Here is a 19834-nt window from a genome sequence, read left to right on the forward strand (position 1 = left end):
TCTATGTGTGTGAGTAACCAGACAGGTCAATGTCACAGTTCTCTCCCCCTAGGAAGCCCTGAGCAGAAGGAGATGTGGCATCTCTGACCCTCCTTCCCAAAGGGAGGAAATAGGAGGTGACAATCTTTCCCCACAGGCACAGACATTTGCTGGGTGTAGTAGTCCCCTTGCTGGGCTGCTGCAGAGCAGAAGCAGTCACCTGTCACTGCCTGCTCCTACTCACCTGTCCTGAAGAGCTGCCTCTCCCTCTTAATTAAAGCATTGCTAACCCAAGTGTTCAAATATCATGTACTTTTTAAAAACAAATTTATTTGCCTTCTGGTTTTTGAGCCTTTAGAGGTCATGTTTTAAATGACAACAGATTCTCACATAATCACAAAGCTGGAGCTTTAAGAGAAACACCAATTATCACAAGAGTTGGCAACACTGGGTTAATGTCTCTCTCCTGCCTTCCTCAATTTACAGCTTCCTCACCCTTTTCCTGATATCTCCATTAACAGTTCCCTGCGCCAGCTCCCCTGCAGTCGTTTCACTTCCCCCAGCTCCCTGGGGAGATGGGGCAGAGCAACACATGGATGTTGTTCAGATAAGGGCAACTGGGGAGATTTTTATAAAGGGTTTCAGTCCATTTTGAAGCTGAAGTCTCCTCAGGCTCTTCTGCACAGATACCACTTGCTTGGTCCCTCTGCTACCGTGCAGACCCTGCATCTTCCACAGCACTAAATGAACCAAGACATTTGTGTAACCTCCCTTTAACAGAGCCTGAACAAAACACTGCAAGAGAGCAGAATAACAGGCTACACTTTGGGTGGTTTCCCTGACAGTGTCTGGGAGGGCAGCCTTTTAGTCTGCCTTCTTTTAGATGAATTCTTCTCGATGATACAGTAACAGCTCTGGGCAGCCCTTCTCTTGGAGTTTATCACCCCTTTTCTTATTTTTCCTTTCCTCTCTTTCCTTTCTAACCCCTTCCCTCTCCGGCTGGGGGACTTGGTTAGTGCTCCATTTCCGGGTGTACTTGCTGTCCTATAACTGGGTCAGCCCCTGTGAGCGCTAAGGGGATGTCAGTAAAGCCAGCCGGTCTGGGACTCGCAGACACACAGGGAGCGGAGATGGGGCAGCAGGGGGGTGTTTTTACAGACGCACTTTACCCGAGATCTCTCAGTTACCTTTAGTCTCCGGCTCAGGATTTGGCGTTTGGAGAGTCCTAGGAGGCTAGTTACGGTCTGAGGCAGTCCCCAGCTTGGCTAGGCTGGTAACAGAAGCCTTCCTCCCAGGCGCATAGCCGAGGAGAGCCGACGGCCGGGACCAGCTGGGGGCTGTGCGAAGAAAACAGGCAGGAGCAGTAGCTAGCCCTTGTCATGTGACATTGCTAAGGAATCACAGACACAGGTTCTCCCCTGCTGAGCAAGGGACTGTCATGTGACAGTGTTAACGAATCACAGAGAGGGACATTGCTCCCAGGGATGAAGAAGGGGGTCGGGACTATTATAGGACAACACGGTATAACTTCCTTTTGTGACACTCACGTTATTTGTAACTAGCAAGCGAGCCCATCAGAGCAGCTAAGGAGCATACGAATGAGAAGCACTGGGTGGTCATTGAGCAGGGAAAAATATATTAACTAATATCCATAGTTAAACGATGGGATTCTCTTGCAAAGAAATTAAAGCCCTTTCACTAGTCTCTGTTACCAACATACAAAAATGAGACTTTCTATATTGAAGACTGGGGAAAAGCAGGTATTTATATATTCAGTGACGCATTCCAAATGAAACGTTATTTCTGTGAGAGGGGGGAAATAAAACTACCAAGATCTGCAGGATTCACAACATTTACAAATCTAGGAATACAGCACTCAGAAAAGAGCAAAGAAGCATTAGATAGGGATGTTTTAGTAAAGATAATTAAATTATTCCAGAGAAGAGTATAAAAGAAGCTGTGTCTTAAAGCTTTGAATAATTTTGGTACTGTAATGTTAGTTGTGACACATTTCTTATTAGGAAGGACAGTGGGAGCATCAGACTGAATACATTCTATCCTCCAACCCTTACTCCCATTTTACTGACCCCTCCTAGCTCCAGGTACAGTATCTCACCCTCCTTGGTGACCATGGGACCAACACTGCTGAGCCGACAACATTGTTTAGGGAGATACTTCATACCAGGAAGGTCAGACAGGGCCGGCTTTAGGAAGTGCAGGGCCCGATTCGAACAGTTTCGACGGGGCCCCGGCAGGGATGACTAAAAAAAAAAACCACGTAAAAAACCACGTGGGGCTTGTATTCACCGGGCTGCGCTCCTAGTCTTCGGCGGTGGGTCCTTCACTCGCTCCGGGTTTTCGGCTGCACTGAAGGACCTGCTGCCGAAGTGCTGCCGAAGACCCGGAGCGAGTGAAGGACCCGCTGCCGAAGTGCCGCCGAAGACCCGGAGCGCCGCCGGGTGAGTAAAAATTAAAAAGGAGCCTCTAGCCAGGGAAGGGATTCTCGGCCACTTCTTTCCCCCATCCCTCCCCGGCAGCCCTGCCACTGGGCGCGGGGCCCTCTTGGGCGCGGGGCCCGATTCGGGGGAATTGGCCTAAAGCCGGCCCTGGGTCAGACCCATCACATTGTTCCCTCTAACCCTGCTCCAGGCCTTAACCCCATTTAACTGACTGCTGGTAAGACAACATGCTGTAGTCAGATGGGCACAGAGAAGCGCGCACACATCCTGCTTCACCACCAGGTGATTTTATTAATGTGCCAGCTTGCTCACTGTCTCTCCACATGGTTCAAGCTACATTTACCTCCTCCAGACCATCCCTCTCCTCACTCACCACAAATAATCTGTGCTGGGAATGTCAAGGACTATGATGCTTGACTCAGGGCAACATGCCTCCTCCTATGCCATCAAGGCAAGCAGTTAAGGATAGGCCCTTTGGTAAGCATCTGGAAAGACCCTGCTCTCCCCCCAATTTCAACCTCTGACTGCCCCAGGAACTCCTCCCCACATGCACTGATTTCAAGAAGAAGAAAAGCCATTCCTCCTGCGGTGAGTTCCCTCCCCGCCCCCCAGCTCTCACATTGCTATTGTCTGCGCCCTCCCCGTCTCTTGATGAGGATGAAGAAAGGGGTACCTCATTTCCCTTCCTTGTTTCATGCTATGAGGCCTTTGTGTACATGATCCTTGTATCATAATACAAATATAGCAAGATTGCTGCCCCCTCCATCCCCTCCCTTCTCCCATTACTGCTTTCCAGTTTTCCTCCTCCCACTATCTGTGCTTCCAATTCATTAAGATTTCAAATTTCCCCTGAAATTCATTCCCATATTGTAATTTCCTGCCCACATTTCCATTCTCTCTAGGCTCCTTTGGATTATTTCTCTGTCATCAACAGTACTTCCAACCCCACTTATCTAGTCCAGGAATGAAATCTCACTTTCTCTCCAAGAGATCCTGGAGAAATTCCCTGGTCAGAATGGTTTTGTTTCTCTCCTATTTAGATGACATATATGAGTCTATTTTAAAATACCAGACTAAGATGATTTAACTAATAATTTTAGGTTGTAAACAAGAGTCAGATGTTTTGTCCAGTGATGTCAGTTGTTTGCTGACCTGTGCAAAGACAAGTACACTGATGTGCAATCAGAGACCAGCTGTTGAAATTCAGTGGTCCCATCTACATAGCCAGAACCTCCAAGGTGCAACTTTGACACAGAAGATGGGCCAGTGGAGTACCAGGGAAGCACACCAGGGAATTGAGTATTCCAAAAAGTACCAGAAAATTGGGACAGGAGGTGGACAGTTGATGAATACCAGAAGCCTGGGAGGGAGTCTGGCCAGAACCTCTGAAAGGAGCTCTGGCTGTTCTGTTTAAATAAAAACAGTTAATTAAATTCCTAAAGAGCAATGGAATCAACAGAGGGGAGACAGGTGCAGATGCTGCTGCCAGGGAGGAGACAAGTTGTGCCCCAGCTGGAAGAGTTCATATGTCCAGGCTCTCAGGAAGTAGCCATTCCAGCTCTAATGCCCTATCTACATTAAGGAAAGGCATACATGTATCCCTACATCAGTGTTACCAAATTGAGCTACCCAATCAAAGCCTCACTTTGTGCCATGAAGCATGTCTGCAGGAGGGATTGGCATCGGTGTACATTCATTATACTGGTGCAAATTTCCTTCAAGTAGCCAGGGTCTGAGCAAGCTGTTTAGTGCACACATGCCCCTGATTCCTGATGGTGGAGAGATAAATGAGTAAGGGGGAAATTTGTCACAAACATCTCAGGTACTGAAAACATTTCCAGGAAACTGGAAGACACAAAGGAGTTTTTAAAACAAGTTTTTATTAGGAATTTTAATAAATGTTAAAGACTGTTTTATGAAGCTAGAATTAAACTCTGATGCTCTCTGAAGCCCACATTTTCAGAAAGTTCACCTCAGCCTAGAGAAAAAGGAAAAGAAGTCTAGTCCCAATCTCAAAGCTCCAAGAAAAATCTTAGTAATAAGGAAGCTGAGACCCACCTTACTGTAGGCCTGGCTTAACATGAGTAATTGGACATTAGTGAGGTCTTATTTTTGGGGAGACAGGATTAGGGAGGTAATGAATTAGAAGGCTGGAAACAGAACATCTGTACTAGCATAGATAAGGGGGAACACCCATGGGAACCATTCAATAATGTTATAATTGCTTTAAAAATATAAAATTAAGTCAATATATTCTAATAATAACACTTGTAGTATTTAAAAAAATACATGCTATACAAAGTAAAAGCAGACTTAAGTAATATAAAGCAAAAAAAAAAAAAAACCAAAACCACTTGTCCTCTTTTATCACCACAAAAAAAATAAAAATTTAGTACAAAAAAGTAACACCAGTTAGTGCAAAATAAAAAAAATTAACAAGAGTCCAATACCATAAAATTAAATGTAAAAGCACTGCAACCCATAACCCATACAGTGTAAAAAAAAAAAAAAAAAAGGTCGTTTCCCCTCTTTCATGCAGCCCCTGGAAGCAGCGGCATTTCCCCCCTCCGACTCCTACCCATAAGAGCAGCCAGGGGGCTCCGCTCCGCACACTGCCACTGGCCCAAGCACCGCCCCCAAAACTCCCATTGGCTGGGAACCACGGCCAATAGGAGCGGCAGGGGCAATGCGCGGCAGAGCAGCCTGGCCACACTTCTGCGTAGGAGCCAGAGGGGGGACATGCCGCTGCTTCAGGCTGCCGCTTGAGGTAAGCGCTGCCAAGAGCCTGTACCCCTGAGCCACCCCCCAGCTCTGATCCCCCCCCCCCCCCCCAACCCCCCCGATCCTCGCCTGGAGACCCCTCCTGCACCCCAACCCCCCCCTCCCCCGCCCCCCCCCCGAGCCTGCCCCCCCACCCAGAGCCCTCGCCCCCCCCCCCAGGTGCACCAACCTCCTGCCTCAGCCCTGATCCCCCTCCCACCCTCTGAACTCCTCAGTCCCAGCCCAGAGCACTCTCCTACACCCCAAACCCCTCATCCTCAGCCCTCACTCCCCTGCACCCCCGCTCCACCCCAGCCTGGAGCCCCCTCCCGCATCCTGAACTCTTCATTTCTGGCCCCACCCTGGAGCCCGCACCCCCAGCCAGAGCCCTCACCCCTTCCCGCACCCCAACCCCAATTGTATGAGCATTCATGGCCCGCCATACAATTTCTATACCCAGATGTGGCCCTCGGACCAAAAAGTTTGCCCACCTCTGCTGTACAGTTCCTACAAAGTAACCAAGCCAATCTCAAAACATATAATGCAACATATAGTAAATGTAATGTAATGTGTAATTGTATATAAAAGAGGTTTGATGTGTAACTTTAAATGTGTGGTACGTCCTATAGTCACTCCATGTGCTTGAGTCTAATGAACTCAGCATAGGTTTGCTGTACGGCAAATATGAAAACCTAAGTAACAAGACTGAGGTCAAACTAAGTTTAAAAAAACAACACCTATAAAAAAAGAGAAGAGAATCCTAGAAAAAGAATCTAGTTTCTTAGACTATATAAATTCCTCTGGGCAGGGACAATTCTATTCCTTTTTGTGCAGAATTTAATATGGCCCCAATTCTTATGACTCTGAGTCTATATTAAATAGTATGTGAGGTGAGTGATTCTTATCCCAGTTTTCCAAATGGGGAAACAAAGTCATGGAGAAGTGGAGTGAGTTACCTAAGGTCGTAGAACAAGTAAGTGGCAGAGCTGGAAAAGAATCTTTGCACCCCACTCTGCCCTCCAGAAGACCCTCCCTACTGGAGCCAGGAGTAGGTTTCATTCCATCCCACAGCAATAAGCCAAGCTGTCCCTATAAAGTCCCCACTTGACTGTGAAATTCCCACTATAACTGGTCTGAAGCCCACCCTGTGCACAGAGAAATGGGTAATTTTACTTTTCCTCCTAAATTTATTTATTAATACCCTGTCAAAGTGACTTCCGCCTAATTACACTACCAGGTCCCCCACCCTCCCCAAATGATCCATCCCCTCCAACATATCCTGGTTCCTCCTCTGGCTCCCACCACACATTCCTCTACACGATTCATCTCACTGCACCAACCTTTCCTCTTTGTCTAACTACAATCCATCCTCAACAATCCACTTCTCATTCTCTATGAACAGGTCAGAGCCTTACAGGCCCAAAGAAACACACTTGGCTTCTATCCGTTGGGAGAGATATCTGACACAAAGCCTTCCCCATTCTCATCCCAGTCTCAGGGATTCCCTCCCATGTGGATTCTCTGATGCTGAACAAGGTGCGAGCTCTGACTGAAGCTTTTCCCACACCGTGCGCATTCATAGGGTCTCTCCCCTGTGTGGATTCTGCTATGTTTGATAAGTGCTGAGCTCCAACTAAAGCTCTTTCCACACTCAGAACATTCATACGGTCTCTCCCCTGTATGCATCCTCTGATGTTTCATAAGGTCTGAGCTCTGACTGAAGCTTTTCCCACAATCGGCACACTCATAGGGTCGCTCTCCCGTATGGATTCTCTGATGTTGAATAAGATGAGAACTCACACAGAAGCTCTTCCCACAGTCAGTGCATTCGTAGGGCCTCTCTCCTGTGTGAATTCGCTGATGTTTCATAAGGTCTGAGCTCTGACTGAAGCTTTTCCCACACACGGTGCATTCATAAGGTTTCTCTCCAGTGTGGGTTCGTTGATGACGAGTAAGGGCTGAGCTCACACTGAAGCTCTTCCCACAGTCACCACATTCATAGGGTTTCTCGCCTGTGTGGATTCTCTGGTGCTGGATAAGCTGTGAGTTTCCACTAAAGCTCTTCCCGCACTCGGCACATTTATATGGTTTTTCTCCAGTGTGGATTATCTGATGCCGAATAAGGTTTGAGCTCACAGTGAAACTTTTCCCACACTCGGTACATTCATAGGGTCTCTCCCCCGTGTGCTTTGTCTGATGCTGAATAAGGTGTGAGCGCTGCCGGAAGCTTTCCCCACATTCGGCACATCCAAAGGGTTTCTCTCTGGTGTGGATTCTCTGATGCTGTCTGAGGTTTGAGCTCACCCTGAAGCTTTTCCCACAGTCATCACATATTGCTGATCTCCCCATAGTGCAGTTTCCCAGCTGGTCAATGTCTGGCAGTTTCCTGAAACCTCTTTCACAAGCAGTTGATTTACCTTGTCTCTTCTCTGGAGCAGTTGTCTGATGCCTTTCTGATCTGTGCTGACCCTCACAGGCTTTGCTCTGCTCAGGACTCTGGGAAATATTCCTTTGGGATATTCCTGATAATGTGCCACATGGTTCCATTAACTCAGGACCTTCCTGGTGGGCATACTCCTCATTCTCACTCATAATCCCATCACCTGGTGCATTGAAATGAGAATCCAGAGATGAGTCATTGGAGAGAAAAGATGCCTTAGGAAGGGGATCTGAAAGGGATACAACTTGAACATCTTATTTCCATATGAACATATGATACCTACCATCGTTACAGGTGACCCCTAATTGCTGCTGCTGCTGCTCTCAGACTCACCGAAAATAGCCTTCTAAACAAACAATAGAGCAAAAACATGCCAGCAACAAATTTTAGAGGACATTAAAAAAAAATCAGAGCAGACTATTTAAAGGGAGCCCTGACAGAAATGTATTTATTTATATTAGTCAATAAAAATTATCAAGTTGATTCTGTCCCTTGAAATCCAGTGAAAGATATCACCTTACCCACCGTGTCTCTCTAATGGTTCCTAACATTCTGTTAGCTTTTTTGACTTCTGCTACACATTGAGTGGATGTTTTTGGCCATCAACAAGGTTAGACTTGATATTAGACAAATGTATCTAACCCTCAGAGGAACGAAGTTCTGGAACAGTCTTCCAAGGGGAGTAGTGGGGACCAAAAAAAACCCTAATTAGTTTCAAGACTGAGCTTGATAAATATATGCAGGGGATGGTATGAAGAGGTTGCCTACAATGGCATATGGCCAATCTGCAACTGCAATTAGTAAATATTTCAAACCAGTGAAGATGGGACACTAGATAGGTAGGGTTCTGAGTTACTACAGTGAATTCTTTACCAAATATCTGGCTGATGGGTCTTGCCCACATACTCAGAGTTTAACTAATTACCATATTTGGGGTTGAAAAGGAATTTCCCCCCCAGGTCAGATTGGCAGAGACCTGGGGATTTTTTGCCTTTGCCTGCAGTGTGTGGCCTGGGTCACTTGTTGGTTTGAACTAAAGTAAATGGCAGATTCTCTGTAACTTGAGGACTTCAATAACTCAGCCAGAGGTTATGGGCTATTACAAGAGTGGGTCATGAGGTTCTGCAGCCTGTGATGTGCAGGAGGTCAGACTAGATGATCATGATGGCCCTTCTGGTCTTAAAGTCTGAGTCTAAGTCCTGATGCAGAAAGCTATCCAGTTCAAAATCCTCTGTGCAGAAGACGTTGATCTCCCATCCTTTCTGCACATCAGTCTCAGCGAGGATCTAATTTGTTTGCTACTGTCAATATAGAAAGAGAGAACTCATAGCACATCTAATGTGTGGAGTCTCTCTTCGTCTTTATGGCTATGAGGCTTTGGAAAGAATATCAGAAGATGAATCATTTGATTCAGGTGAAAGTCTGATACCACTTTATTTAGGAACTTAGGGTAAAGTCTTAAAGAAACTTTATCTTTATAACAGACCATGTATGGAGGCCCCACCATCAGACACTGTAGCTCTTCCACTCTGACATGATCACTACCAAGAAGGCTGTCTTTTTAGACATAAGAGAAAAAGAGCAGGAGGCCAGTGGCAAAAATACCATAATGAGGGCCCAGGGAGGGATGGGTTCATGAATGGGAGGATAAATCCTCATTAGTTCCTTCAGAAATCTCCCAACCGTGGAATGTGAGAAAACCAAATGTGCTTAAATGGGAGAGTGGATTGCTGAGTTGTATGCTAAATGAACTTTTACGGAGCTCATCAAGAGGTCCAACTCCTTCAATTGCAGTGGGTATTCCTGCATTTTAGATGGCGAGAGAGAGTATCTAATGGCCAGATGAAAAATCTCTCCCGCTTTGCAAGATTAGTTGTCCCATTGGAAACCTTTCTGCTACTGATAAGAATGTTTTGAACTTCTTGAGACCAGGCTCTTTCCCCTGGGTTCAGCCACTCAACTCCCTTGCTGTGAGGTGGAGACTGTGAGGGTTGGGGTGGAGAACTTTGGTCATGGTTCAGTGTTAGTGGGGCCTGAACAATGGTAGTGCCATTGGAGTCTGTATCGAGAGACTCTGGAGGTCTGACAGCCAGTGCTGTCTCAAGCATTCTGGGACTATAGGACTCAGCCTGGCACGTGCCTTCCTCAGCTTCTTGAAGAAACTGGGTAACAGTAGGACTGGAGGGAATGCATAGAGAGGCTCAATCCCCAAGGAAGCAGAAACACATCCCTGACTGAGCCATGACTCAGACTTGTCCTGGCACAAAAACAGTGACATTTTCTGTTTTGTCTTACTGTGAACAGACTGGAAGGGAGGCTGACAGGAGATGCAGAAATCTTACTAGCAGGGACTAGTACAACCCAAGGGGCCGGAAGGGACTGTGACTATGACTGTGACTATGCCATAGCCTGCTCCCCCAAGCCCTCAGCACTCCTTGGGAATCCCAATGCTCTCGTTGTCCCCGTTATAGTCAAGGGGGTGGAGTTTCCAGGGACTGGCTGACTCTAGATGTTCATATGTGAGCAGCTACTGGGCCCAAATTTCCCGCTGATTGAGGAAATGTTTTTTATAGGGTGTATCCATAGGGATTTCCCACCCTCTCCCATTACCAGGCTTAAGCTTTCTGTAAATAGGAGGTCTACAAAGTTGATGGTGACCGTGACAAAATAATTGTCATACCCAATGGTGCTGGGCTGCTACTGGGGCCTGGTAACTGGTCTGCTACAAGGCAAACCAGTCATGCCAAGATGCTAACTTGCCTGGGGGAGAGGGACAGGGTGGATGTACTGCTGGGAAAGATCTTCCCCTGAACTCTGTGGCCCTACTACTCTGACCCAGAAAACAAGTGAAGAGCATCACCTTGCCTGGAAACAAGCTCTACTGATACGTTAGGGCCCAGGGAGATGGGCCAAAAAATCTGCTGCCAACTAATACGACTCTGACAAGAAGGGTTTCTACATGTATATTAGCAACAAGAAGGTGGTCAGGGAAAGTGTGGGACCCTTACTGAATGGGGGAGGCAACATAGTGACAGATGATGTGGAAAAAGCTGAAGTACTCAATGCTTTTTTTTGCTTCAGTCTTCACAGACAAGGTCAGCTCCCAGATTGCTGCACTGGGCAACACAGTATGGGGAAGGAGGTGAGCAGCCCTCAGTGGTGAAAGAACAGGTTAAGTACTATTTAGAAAAGCAGGACATACACAAGTCCATGGGTCCAGATCTAATGCATCCAACAGTGCTGAGGGAGTTGGCTGATGTGATTGCAGAGCCATTGGCCATTATATTTGAAAATTCGTGGTGATCAGGAGAGGTCCCGGATGATTGGAAAAAGGCAAATATAGTGCCCATATTTAAAAAAGAAAAGAAAGAGAACCCGGGGAACTACAGACCGGTCAGCCTCACTTCAGTCCCTGGCAAAATCATGGAGCAAGTCCTCAAGGAATCCATTTTGAAGCACTTGGAGGAGAGGAAGGTGATCAGGAACAGTCAGCATGGATTCACCAAGGGCAAGTCATGCCTGACCAACCTGATTGCCTTCTATGATGAGATAACTGGCTCTCTGGATATGGGGAAAGCGGTGGATGTGATATATCTTGACTTTAGCAAAGCTTTTGATACAGTCTCCCACAGTAGTCTTGCCAGCAAGTTAAAAAAGTATGGGCTGGATGAACAAACTATAAGGTGGATAGAAAGCTGGCTAGACTGTCAGGCTCAACGGGTAGTGATCAACGGCTCGATGTCTAGTTGGCAGCTGGTATCAAGCAGAGTGCCTAGGGGTCGGTCCTGGGGCCAGTTTTGTTCAACATCTTTATTAATGAATTGCACCCTCAGCAAGTTTGCAGATGACCGTGACAAAAGAACTGTCATACCCAATGGAAGCGGCGAACAGTGGAGAGGCTAACAGAGGGAGTTTGACTGGGATCTGTCCAAGAGGAGGTACGCTAAGTGCAGCATTTGGGGGGCTGTGTTGGTGAGTATCTGAGTGTCTGTTACGGGGACAGTTTGTCAGTTTGACTGCGTGCTTGATTGTTTGAAAAGTGTGAATTGGGAGTGCTTTGTTCCAGGTGGGCCTTGAGTGGGCCTGACTGTTATAAAAAGGCAGTCAGCTGCGAACTAGCAGAGAGGCTAACAGAGGGAGTTTGACTGGGAGTTCGCCTGGGTAGAGCCCACTGAGGCTTTCAACTTGCAGGCTTCTCTGAGAAGTTGCTGCAACAGCTGAGGAAGCTCTTAGAAGGAAGGTAATATGGATGGTGAGCAATCAGCTGCTGTGACCTGCACAGGATGTGCCATGTTTGTCTTTCTTCCACAGGACAGAAGCGACTTTGTACAAATTGCAAGCTGGTCTCCATATAGGAAGAAAAGGTTCAAGATCTGGAGGAACAAGTATCAACCCTGCATTGCATAAGAAAAAATGAAGATTTCCTGGACAGACGTCAGGATATGCTTCTACGGGCACAACATTCTGAAGAATCAGAGCAAACTGCGCAGCGGGGACAGAGGGACGGTGAAGAACTTTGACAGCATGTGACCTCCAGAAGAAGAAAGAGGAGCGTCCATGTACCAGCAATGCAGATACAGGTAAGCAACCGTTTTCATGTTCTCACCACAGGTACTAATGCGGAGAGTGGACTAGATGATACATCTGAGGGAAAGGAGCAGAAGTAGACTCCACCAATTGGAAGGCATGAGATGCACTGTCCTAGGGATGCGGGTTCCACGACCACCGCTCCCAAGAGAAGGAGGCGGGTGGTGGTGGTCGGGGACTCCAGGGGGACTGAGTCATCTATCTGCCATCCCAACCAGGAAAACCGAGAAATGTGCTGCTTGCCAGGAGCTAGGATTCACAATGTGACGGAGAGACTGCCAAGACTCATCAAGCCCTCGAATCGCGACCCCTTCCTGCTTCTCCGCGTGGGCACCAGTGAGACTGCCAATAATGACCTTGAGCAGATCACTGCAGACTACATGGCTCTGGGAAGAAGGATAAAGGAGTTTGAGGCGCAAGTGGTGTTCTCGTCCATCCTCCCTGTGGAAGGAAAAGGCCCGGGTAGAGACCGTCGAATTGTGGAAGTCAATGAATGGCTACGCAGGTGGTGTCGGAAAGAAGGCTTTGGATTCTTTGATCATGGGATGGTGTTCCAAGGAGTGCTAGGCAGCGACGGGCTCCACTTAACGAAGAGAGGGAAGAGCATCTTCGCAAGCAGGCTGGCTAACCTAGTGAGGATGGCTTGAAACTAGGTTCACTGGGGGAAGGAAACCAAAGCCCTGAGGTAAGTGGGGAAGTGGGATGCCGGGAGGAAGCATGAGCAGGAGAGCACAAGAGGAGAGGACTCCTGCCTCATACTGAGAAAGTAGGACAATCTTAAGTGCCTATATACAAATGCAAGAAGCCTGGGAAACAAGCAGAGAGAACTGGAAGTCCTGGCACAGTCAGGGAATTATGATGTGACTGGAATAACAGAGACCTGTTGGGATAAATCACATGACTGGAGTATTGTCATGGATGGATATAAACTGTTCAGGAAGGACAGGCAGGGCAGAAAAGGTGGAGGAGTTGCATTGTATGTAAGAGAGCAGTATGACTGCTCAGAGCTCCAGTATGAAACTGCAGAAAAACTCTGGATTAAGTTTAGAAGTGTGAGCAACAAGGGTGATGTCGTGGTGGGAGTCTGCTATAGAGCACCAGACCAGGGGGATGAGGTGGACGAGGCTTTCTTCCGGCAACTAACAGAAGTTACTAGATCGCAGGCCCTGGTTCTCATGGGAGACTTTAATCACCCTGATATCTGCTGGGAGAGCAATACAGCGGTGCACAGACAATCCAGGAAGTTTTTGGAAAGTGTAGGGGACAATTTCCTGGTGCAAGTGCTGGAGGAACCAACTAGGGGCAGAGCTTTTCTTGACCTGCTGCTCACAAACAGGGAAGAATTAGTAGGGGAAGCAAAAGTGGATGGGAACCTAGGAGGCAGTGACGATGAGCTGGTCGAGTTCAGGATCCTGACACAAGGAAGAAAGGAGAGCAGCAAAATATGGACCCTGGACTTCAGAAAAGCAGACTTTGACTCCCTCAGGGAACTGATGGGCAGTATCCCCTGGAGAATAACATGAGGGGGAAAGTATCAGAGGAGTAGCCGTGTTAGTCTGGATCTGTAAAAAGCGACAAAGAGTCCTGTGGCACCTTATAGACTAACAGACGTATTGGAGCATAAGCTTTCATGGGTGAATACCCACTTCGTCGGATGAATGCGGGGGGAAAGGAGTCCAGGAGAGCTGGCTATATTTTAAAGAATCCTTATTGAGGTTGCAGGAACAAACCATCCCGATGTGTAGAAAGAATAGTAAATATGGCAGCCAACCAGCTTGGCTTAACAGTGAAATCCTTGCTGACCTTAAACGCAAAAAAGAAGCTTACAAGAAGTGGAAGATTGGACAAATAACCAGGGAGGAGTATAAAAATATTGCTCAGGCATGCAGGAGTGAAATCAGGAAGGCCAAATCACGCTTGGAGTTGCAGCTAGAAAGAGATGTTAAGAGTAATAAGAAGGGTTTCTTCAGGTATGTTAGCAATAAGAAGAAAGTCAAGGAAAATGTGGGCCCCTTACTGAATGAGGGAGGCAACCTAGTGACCGAGGATGTGGAAAAAGCTAATGTACTCAATGCTTTTTTTGCCTCTGTCTTCATGAACAAGGTCAGCTCCCAGACTACTGCACTGGGGAGCACAGCATGGGGCGGAGGTGACCAGCCCTCTGTGGAGAAAGAAGTGGTTCAGGACTATTTAGAAAAGCTGGACGAGCACAAGTCCATGGGGCTGGATGCGCTGCATCCAAAGGTGCTAAAGGAGTTAGCAGATGTGATTGCAGAGCCATTGGCCATTATCTTTGAAAACTCATGGCGATCAGGGGAGGTCCCGGATGACTGGAAAAAGGCTAATGTAGTGCCCATCTTTAAAAAAGGGAAGAAGGAGGATTCGGGGAACTACAGGCCAGTCAGCCTCACCTCAGTCCCTGGAAAAATCTTGGAGCAGGTCCTCAAGGAATCAATTCTGATGCACGTAGAGGAGAGGAAAGTGATCAGGAACAGTCAGCATGGATTCACCAAGGGCAAGTCATGCCTGACTAACCTAATTGCCTTCTATGATGAGATAACTGGCTTTGTGGATGAGGGGAAAGCAGTGGACGTGTTATTCCTTGACTTTAGCAAAGCTTTTGACACGGTCTCCCACAGTATTCTTGCTGGCAAGTTAAAGAAGTATGGGCTGGATGAATGGACTATAAGGTGGATAGAAAGCTGGCTATATCGTCGGACTCAATGGGCAGTGATCAATGGCACCATGTCTAGTTGGCAGCCGGTATCAAGGAGTGCCCCAAGGTTCGGTCCTGGGGCCGGTTTTGTTCAATATCTTCATTAATGATCTGGAGGATGGCAAGGACTGCACCCTCAGCAAGTTTGCAGATGACACTAAACTGGGAGGAGTGGTAGATACGCTGGAGGATAGGGATAGGATACAGAGGGACCGAGACAAATTAGAGGATTGGGCCAAAAGAAATCTGATGAGGTTCAACAAGGACAAGTGCAGAGTCCTGCACTTAGGACAGAAGAATCCCATGCACTGCTACAGACTAGGGATCGAGTGGCTAGGCAGCAGTTCTGCAAAAAAGGACCTAGGGGTTACAGTGGACGAGAAGCTGGATATGAGTCAACAGTATGCCCTTGTTGCCAAGAAAGCTAATGGCATTTTGGGCTGTATAAGGAGGGGCATTGCCAGCAGATCGAGGGACGTGATCATTTCTCTCTATTCGTCATTGGTGAGGCCTCATCTGGAGTACTGTGTCCAGTTTTGGGCCCCACACTACAAGAAGGATGTGGAAAAACTGGAAAGAGTCCTGTGGAGGGCAACAAAAATAATTAGGGGGCTGGAGCACATGACTTATGAGGAGAGGCTGAGGGAACTGGGATTGTTTAGTCTGCAGAGGAGAAGAATGAGGGGGGATTTGATAGCTGCTTTCAACTACCTGAACGGGGGTTCCAAAGAGGATGGATCTAAACTGTTCTCAGTGGTACCAGATGACAGAACAAGGAGTAATGGTCTTAAGTTGCAGTGCGGGAGGTTTAGGTTGGATATTAGGAAAAACTTTTTCACAAGGAGGATGGTGAAGCACTGGTATGGGTTACCTAGGGAGGTGGTGGAATCTCCTTCCTTAAAGGTTTTTAAAGTCAGGCTTGACAAAGCCCTGGCTGGGATGATTTAGTTGGGGATTGGTCCTGGTTTGAGCAGGGTGTTGGACTAGATGACCTCCTGAGGTCCCTTCCAACCCTGATATTCTATGATTCTATGACACTAAACTGGGGGGAGAGGTAGATAAGCTGGAGGGCAGGGATAGGGTCCAGAGTGACCTAGACAAATTGGAGGATTGGGCCAAAAGAAATCTGATGAGTTTCAACAAGGACAAGTGAAGAATCCTGCACTTAGGATGGAAGAATCCCATGCACTGCTACAGGCTGGGGACTGACTGGCTAATCAGCTGTTCTGCAGAAAAGGACCTGGGGATTAAAGTGGATGAGAAACTGGATCTGAGTCAGCAGTGTGCCCTTGTTGCCAAGAAGGCCAACGGCATATTGGGCTGTATCAGTAGGAGCTTTGCCAGCAGATCAAGGGAAGTGATTATTCCCCTCTATTCGGCACTGGTGAGGCCACACCTGGAGTATTGCATCCAGTTTTGTTCCCCGCACTACAGAAGAAATGTGGACAAATTGGAGAGAGTCCAGCAGAGGACAATGAAAATTATTACGGGGCTGGGGCACATGACTTATGAGGAGAGGCTGAGGGAACTGGGGTTATTTAGTCTGAAGAAAAGAAGAGCGAGGGGGGATTTGATAGCAGCCTTCAACTACCTGAAAGGGGGTTCCAAAGAGGATGGAGCTAGGCTGTTCTCAGTGGTGGCAGATGACGGAACAAGAAGCAATGGTCTCAAGTTGCAGGGCGGGAGGTCTAGGTTGGATATTAGGAAACACTATTTCAGTAGGAGGGTGGTGAAGCATTGAAATGGGTTACCTAGGGAGGTGGTGGAATCTCCATCCTTAGAGATTTTTAAGGCCCGACTTGACAAAGTCCTGGCTGGGATGATTAGTTGGTGTTGGTCCTGCTTTGAGAAGGGGGTTGGACTAGATGACCTCCTGAGGTCTCTTCCAACCCTAATCTTCTATGATTCTATGACACCCCCCTCCCCCCAGAAATACCTCTGCAGGGTCAAATTCCCTGGCACCACCGACTGCAGCAATCCAAGGTCCTAGGGGCCCTACAGCCCCCCGGCCAGATCCAGTGAAATAAGTGTGCAAGGGCATGATCACCCAGTGCAGTTTGAACACCCCTAAGGAGTGCACACAAGTGTTGCTTCTTCCAGCATCCCCCACTGCTGGATGATCAGTCTCTTGCTTGTTCCAGTGACTTTGTGTAAGAGCAGAAAAATCATGGTGTTAACCAGCTGTACGGGCCATTAGCCAAGGGGAACAGAGCCCCGGTGGATGCGGTACAGTTTACACAATAGTCTCACTTTGAGATAGAGGGATATTTCCTGGTTCAGGTGCCCAAAGAGCCCCAAATGGGGATATGTTTGGTCTCCAGGTCCTTTAGGAACAAAGTCCTCAGGCTGGCCCATGAAATACCATGGTCTGGCCACTTAGGGGATTGGGAAAAAAAACCCAGGAATGGATATGGGCTTATTTCTTATTTCTTCTGGCCTGGGGAATACCAAAAGCTCAAGAACTGTTGCAACTCCTGTTTCAAATGCCAGCTAATGAGTGCCAAATCTACCCAAAGGACCCCTTGGTTCCTCTCCCCTTGGTAGATGCTCCATTTGAGCACATTGGGGTAGATTTAGCTGGACCCCCCTGAACTGAGGGTTAGTGGGTGCTGCTATATTTTAGCCATTGTAGATTACACCATCCCAAAGCCATTCTTTTGCGATCAATGTCAGCCTAATTAGTCACCAATGAGTTGCTAAAAACGTTCTCTTGGGTAGGTATTCCCAGGGTGATATTGACCAATCAGGGCAGCCCCTTCATGTCAAGGTTATCATGAGAAGTTTGCTCTCTCCTTGACATAAAGTCCATAAAAACATCGGCCTACCACCCCCAAACAAATGGGTTGGTGGAATGTTTTAATCGGACCCTCCAAGAAATACTGCTCAAGTTCATCAGAGCCAAATCTCACAACTAGAACAAACTCCCGCTGTATCTACTGTTTGCCATCAGGGAGGTGCCGCAGTCTTCCATGGGGTCCTCTCCTTTTAAGTTGGTGCATGGAAGGCAGCCCTGTGGAATTCTGGACCTTGTGCAGGAAGCTTGGTGGGACCAAATCTGAGAACATTGTGCAATATGTCCCAAATCTGCAGGAATGGATGGACTTGATAGGGGCGCCTTTGTCCGGCAGAATTTTCAGGCTTTGCAACACTCACAGGAGCTATATTATAATAGAAATGTGGTGCTGATGGTGTATCAGCTGAGATGACATTATTACTACCTAGCTCTGAGAGCAAACTACTAGCTAAAGGGCAGAAGCCCTGTAAGACTGAGCAAAGGAGGTAGCTTTTGAGATCTGGTTAGTAGATCTACCGTGTGAATGTACTAAAGCCCTGAAAGAACTGAGAGGCCATGTTTATCCATGCTGTTCAACAAGAATTAGACTTAGGCCCTCAGGTACCAGAGGCAGGGGTCTGCCCCACTGTAACTCTAGGAGACTAACCTGCAGCTAGCAGAGAGAGTGAGCCCGAAAGCTAGTCCAGAGCTTTAGTGATGTCTTCACCACCAGGCCTGGGAAGACTCACCTCCTAGAGCACCACATACAAATTATCCCAGGAGTCAGTGCACAGAAGGGAAGCTTCCAAATCCCTGAATGAACATGGGAGATTTTCAAGAGGGAGCTAGAAAGTAGGTTAGAATGAGGGGTAGCCAAGGAGTTGCAAAGTGAATGGTGCAGCCCAATTGTTCTAGTTCCCAAATCAGACAACAGCGTTCATGTGTGTGTTGATGTTAGAACTGTTAATATACAATGATGGGGTCTAAATTAGCTGTTACCACTCAAGAAAGAGAACTTGGAGTCATTGTGGATAGTTCTCTGAAAACATTCACTCAAGGTACAACGGCAGTCAAAAAAGTGAACAGAATGTTGGGGGATCATTAAGAAAGGGATAGATAATAAGACCGAGAATATCATATTGCCTCCATATAAATCTATGGGATGGCGGGAGCTCACGGCAGCACTTTGGCAAATCCAGATTTTCACCTCATTCACTGACAGTTCCCAAATGGTTTAGTTTATTCCTCACCTGCGCAGGTGCCACTCAGCATCTCCTTTTCATCGCAGCTCTGGAGATTAGGGACCCATGGCTCTTCCTCTCGTTCCCGGATGGAGATCATGTCTTGTTTGGGAATGGGAAATCCTGCTCAGGGGAGGAGAAATGGGCAAGACCGGGGTTGTCACATCTTCACTAAGGATTTGCTAAGCAGATCTCTCTAAGGTTTAAAACCCAGCCCCTCTCTTTGCTGAGGGGACATTTCACCTGCACAGAAAGGAAATACCTCCTGGGAAGTGTGTTGTGCCGCATAAGAAATTCAGGGATCTCCACACACTGAGGGACTTGACAAAAAGCAAAAACAAGCCACTTTCACATTTCTAACCAGGTGGAGGGGACTCCAGACAGGACAATGTCACAGTTCTGTCCCTCTTGGAAGCCCTGGGCAGAGGGAGATCAACAGCAGTGCAATGTCTCTCAACCTCCTTCCCAGAGGGAAGGTATGGGAGGTGACAAAGGTGTTGGGGCCATCAAGGCTGAAAGCATGGTTGGAATGCGCCCCAACAGATGGCCCCTTGGCTGGGGCTGCAGCAGAGCAGGAGCAGTGATTGCTCTCTGCTAGCACTGCCTGCTCCCACTTATCTGTCCAGCAGGACTGCCCCCACCCTTACGCCACAACAGGGAGAAAGACAATGATCTGGGACTCAGAGTTCCCCTTCAACATGGTGAGGGAGAGAGGCCAGCTCCTGCTCCCCACATGGGGGTCAGGGAAGACTATCTCTGCTACTCCAGTTCTTCCATGTGGTGGGAAGAGCTGGGAACAACCTCAGTGGAAACTGCTGCTGGCCAGGAAGGGAATTGGGCTGGAGTGTGACCAGGGCTGGCACTTCCATTTAGGCGACC

At 47.6% G+C, this 19834-nt stretch overlaps 1 pseudogene; it reads right to left on the bottom strand.

Annotated features, from left to right (window-relative positions):
- Positions 1 to 19355, bottom strand: part of LOC112108847 — a 47385-nt pseudogene extending 28030 nt beyond the window's left edge.
- Between the last annotated feature and the right edge of the window lie 479 nt (positions 19356 to 19834).

The sequence above is a fragment of the Terrapene carolina genome, unplaced genomic scaffold (genome assembly GCF_002925995.2).
Source record: "Terrapene carolina triunguis isolate 2854851 unplaced genomic scaffold, T_m_triunguis-2.0 Scaffold695, whole genome shotgun sequence".
Taxonomy (NCBI): Eukaryota; Metazoa; Chordata; order Testudines; family Emydidae; genus Terrapene; species Terrapene triunguis.